This window comes from Tiliqua scincoides, chromosome 7 (assembly GCF_035046505.1).
Source record: "Tiliqua scincoides isolate rTilSci1 chromosome 7, rTilSci1.hap2, whole genome shotgun sequence".
In the NCBI taxonomy this organism is placed as follows: Eukaryota; Metazoa; Chordata; class Lepidosauria; order Squamata; family Scincidae; genus Tiliqua; species Tiliqua scincoides.
The window spans coordinates 55,461,324-55,465,957 of NC_089827.1; positions in this window are offsets into that span (position 1 = coordinate 55,461,324).

A 4,634-nucleotide genomic window follows, 5' to 3' on the forward strand; every position below is an offset into this window, starting at 1 on the left:
GCTGAAGGTACTAGGGGACCAGGGTATAAAAAAGAGCAAACTGCAGCTCAGGGGACACACATCTCTGTAGGTCTGAGAGCAAAAGGAAGGAGCCTCCAGTCAAGACTCAGACTTCCATCCATCTGAGGTTGCACCTGCCCACCAGAGCCTGTTCCAACCTGAAGATCCAGCTTTAGCTTTTAGCTGAATACCCTGTTTATCCTTTCTCTTCCAATAACCTGCCCAGCTGTGGTTCAGAAAGGGAAAGATTTAATACAGGGCAGGGTGACTGGATACAATATAGAGGACAGAGTGCCTATACCAGGGGTGTCAAACTTGTTTCATACCGAGGGCAGAATAGCATTCGTGATGCCTGCTGAGGGTCGGAAGTGATGTCATTATGATACAAGGTGTTATCAGTAGAAGATTAGCAAGAATGCTTACCTGAAACATAACAGCATGGTCTATGTTTGAATGTTCAACTTGAGTAAAAAAAATGGTTAAAATGGTTTCGGTTTCTCACAAATGGTTTGCTGGACTGGGCGGCCTGCCACAGATGCTCTCTGCAGAACAATGTTGATACATTCGAACAAAGGCATTTGAATGAACAGGCCTTTGTATGCAACAGATGAGAATGTCCTCTCCGAAGAAAAGAAAAGAAAAAAAATTTCCTTGGTGCTTTTGAAATCAGTCTGTCTTGTTTTTTTAACACACAGGCTTAGTATCAAAGCTTTAAGTTTAGAGACTTCATATATGCATATATAGATAGCTACACAATATTACTAGAGCAACAGGCTGCACACGCACACGCTGGAAACACAAGTGTGACTAACAAGTAGTAATATTTTAAGTTAGTAGTCTAATAGCATTAAAGGTTTAAGACAACACATCAAGGCTATTTCCAGGTTCACAGGTCAGGTTCCCAGAGAAAACCATCTCGCAGCAGTTTTTAGATGAACACACACACCGTCAATGGCAAGTATGTTGCATTTCACGGGCTACAAACGAAGGCCAGAAGTAAGTCATACGATGGTTATGGGTGAGGTCAGCTTTTGAACTAAGGGGTTGCAGTACCACCTACAGCCTGCTCAAATCTGTATGATGTATAAATGAGATTTAGGAAGTGAACAACTTGTGATGTGTAACGGACCAATGAATTGTCTCCATGTATGTGTTTCAAGGAAGGAATCCCACATTGTAATAAAAGTCAGCTGAAGGGGGCGTTACAGGCTTCTCTTCTCCCCATCTCTGATGCACGCAGTCTCCTTTGGAGACGTGGATGGATTTACCACCTTTTGCTGATGGATTACAATAAAGGCCTGGATTTGATCACCACTGTCTACTGAGTTTGCTTTGGAACCTGGGATTACCGTGCAACATCTGGGATCTCATGTAACATCAACATCTTGGTTTTTGCACCTTGCAACAATTAGGCAGGAACTGATGTCATTAAACAGGTCATAATAAAAAATAAGCACTTTTTTCTTACTTAGGAACTCATTAGCTGCAAACAACAGAAGAAAAATTACACAAATCTTGATCATATTCCAAGATATGAGATAGCCCAGTGTTCACGTGGGCTGCCCTTTCAGCAGTAACACAGCACCGCTCAGCAGATGAGAGCCTGAGGGCTGGGATAGACAGCTTCTGCAGGCCGCATCGGGCCCCCAGGCCTTATGTTTGACACCCCTCGCCTATACCTTTACCAATACCTTTATCTCTAGAACAGGGGACTCCAAACCCCGGCCCGGGGGCCAGATGCGGCCCACAGTGAGCCTATATCCAGCCCGCGGCCACTCTCTTGTCCCCTGCAAGTCTCTGGCCCACTTGACTGAACATGACCAGAAGTGTGCTCTGATTGCATTGGGAGGGTGTTCTGAGGGCTGGAGAGGCTGAGTGAATGAGCCCACTCATTCATTTATTTATTCATCTAAGTTCCATCTCTAATTTATTTATTTAAATTTTATATTTAAATTTTTTTCTGGCCCTCAGCACTGCACCAGATATTTGATGTGGCCCTCTGGCCAAAAAGTTTGGAGACCCCTGCTCTAGAAGAAGGAATTTGGCAGGTGTAGCTTTTTAAACCCTTCCATTTTGAGCTGCACCTGCCAAGATTCCCTCTTCTAGGCAAAGGTAGAGGCACTCTGAGCTCCATTGTATCTGCTCACCCTGATACAGCGGTGTCAAACCTGTTTCATATAGAGGGCCAAAGTTAGCATTCATGCTGCCTGCTCAGGGCCAAACGTTATTCATAACACACAGATACACACATGACACACATAACACAATGTGTGTGTCATGTTATGTAAATCATTCATCATTAAGCAGGTGATGGCCAGAAATAAACACTCTCTTCTCAAATGAAAACTCCTTAGCTGCAAATGCCTGAAGAGAAAATGTACAAATCTTATTCATATTTTCAAGACAGGGTCTAGGAGAGGGGATAAAGGGCTAATTTATAACTGGGGCCCAGAAAGGGCGCCCAGGAGGGGGCCCATAGATTTCCTGGAATATTACATTTTCCAGTCCACTCAGATTTGTTACCTGCACGGGATGCTGCAGATACTACCACAAGCTTGTGGCTGCTGCTACTGCACTGGCAAGCCATATATGCTGGGTAGAGAAATGCATACATGACAGTCCTTAACACAGTGTCAAATCTGGGAGGAAACTACCCTGCTACAATAACTCCTTGGCTTGTGGATCCGCTTAGCAGAAGGAGTGAATGGGAGCTCAGGGATGCAGCTGCGGAACCACAGCTGCTGCAGAAGCAAGTTTTGGTATGGCACTGGATACGTTCCATTCTAGTGTGAGCCAAAATATAATGATGCTAAATTTTTTTGCAATGATTTTATGTATTTAAAAGATTTTAGAGAGACTTAGGAGAGTGTTTGGTTTTCCATATTGCTGTATCAGGCTGCTGATGCCCCTTGGGCAGATAGACCTGGGCTCTGCATCAGGAAGTCCAGTAGACCTGAACTCCAAAGACTATTCCAGCTGTTGCTCCCCTCCCCCGTTTTGCCCTCCCCACCTTTGGAAAAGGGCCCAAAAGAAACTTTGTACCCCCTGATAAAATTCCTCTCAGAGGCCGTTTCAAGACATGAAGAGAACCCAGTTATCTCACTGGGAGAACCCAGTAATAACAGGGGCAGGATAAACTGCTTCTGGGGGTCACGTTCAGCCCACGGCCCTTCTGTTGGACGCCCTGGATTCAATAGGCGTATACTTAGGGGCATCTTGATGGACGTGACAAACAAAGCTTTACTGTTCTCTTTTCAGGATAAACACCCTGGTCCTTGTGTTATGTGTGGCTGTGTGTTACATGTGTGTGTTATGTGTCTATCTGTGTGTTACACATGTCTGTGTTACTTGTGTTGTGTGTGTTATGTCTGTCATGTGTGTATCTGTGTTAGTGTGTGTCTTATGTCTGTGTCTTATGTGTCTGTGTTACGTGTGTTATGCGTGTTACGTTTGCGTCTTTGTGTTATAAGTGTGTTATGCGTGTCTGTGTTACATCTGTGTCTGTATGTTACGTGTCTTTTGTGTGTCTGTGTGTTACATATGTGTTGTGTGTGTGTGCCTTGTGTCTTTTTTTTCACAGCGGCTCTAAGTGGTGTCACTGGGGTGCTGCTCACACCAGGGGGTGGTGGTGACCCCGTTCCTGGGTCAAAGTGTTCCAAATCTCGGTGTCTCCGAATGAGCCCTCCTGTCCCATGTCGGTTAATGCGGACTTTCTTCGGAGCGCAAAGAAACCAACCGCCTTGAAATATCTTTATTCTGTCAAGCTACAGACCAAAACCGTTGGGGGCGGGGCGGGGCTGAATGGCCACGCCCACCGCCCACGAGGCCCCTCACGAGGAGCGAACCCTCGTGACGTCACTGCTGGGTAGGCCGGGCTCAGCCGTGCAGGGCAAGGACCCGTCCACTGCCCCCCCCCCCGTCGTCTGCGGCGCGTTCCGACAGTTGGCAGAAACCGCCTCAGCCTCCGGAGATACCAACAGGGCAGCGGGGTGGGGGGAGGTGGAAGAGTTCTGGATCTTCTACGCATGCGGCTGCATTCCCCCTTCGAGAAGTGATGGATCTGCCCCGAAAAACAGCCCACCACGGCTTTGGCCAATCAGACTGCAGCTCCCAGAGTGCACTGCCGTAACGGCTACCGTCTATTTTCCATTGCTATAGCAACCGCGCGCGTCCCCTTTCGCCTCAAGTTCTGACGGACCACGGCGTCCCAAACGGAAGTTGCTCCGCGTCCCTCACCGGAAATGGGCTTCCTCGCCAGCCGCCAATAAAAGGCCGCCATCCTTTTTTGACGTAATAAAGACAAAGTCCTTTGAGACGCTCTGCCCTTAACGTCACGCTTTCCTCTATGATAGACCATCAACTCTTCGGTCCCAGAGATAAAGCACTCTTCCAGCTTGTGGCGGACTTCCGCCTTAATGATAGCGGAGCCCTTTGAGACACTCTACCCTTAGAGTCAAGCTTTCGACCCCAGAGATAAAACACTATTCCGGGCTTGAGGCGGGCTTCCGGTTTCCGGTGGTGACGTCATTACCCTCAAAGTTGCCTTAACTCAAGCCATACGGTCTGTAGTGTGGCGATTGGTCAAATCACTCCCCCGGGGGAGGGGCACGTCACGCGCCTCCGGTCGACGCTCT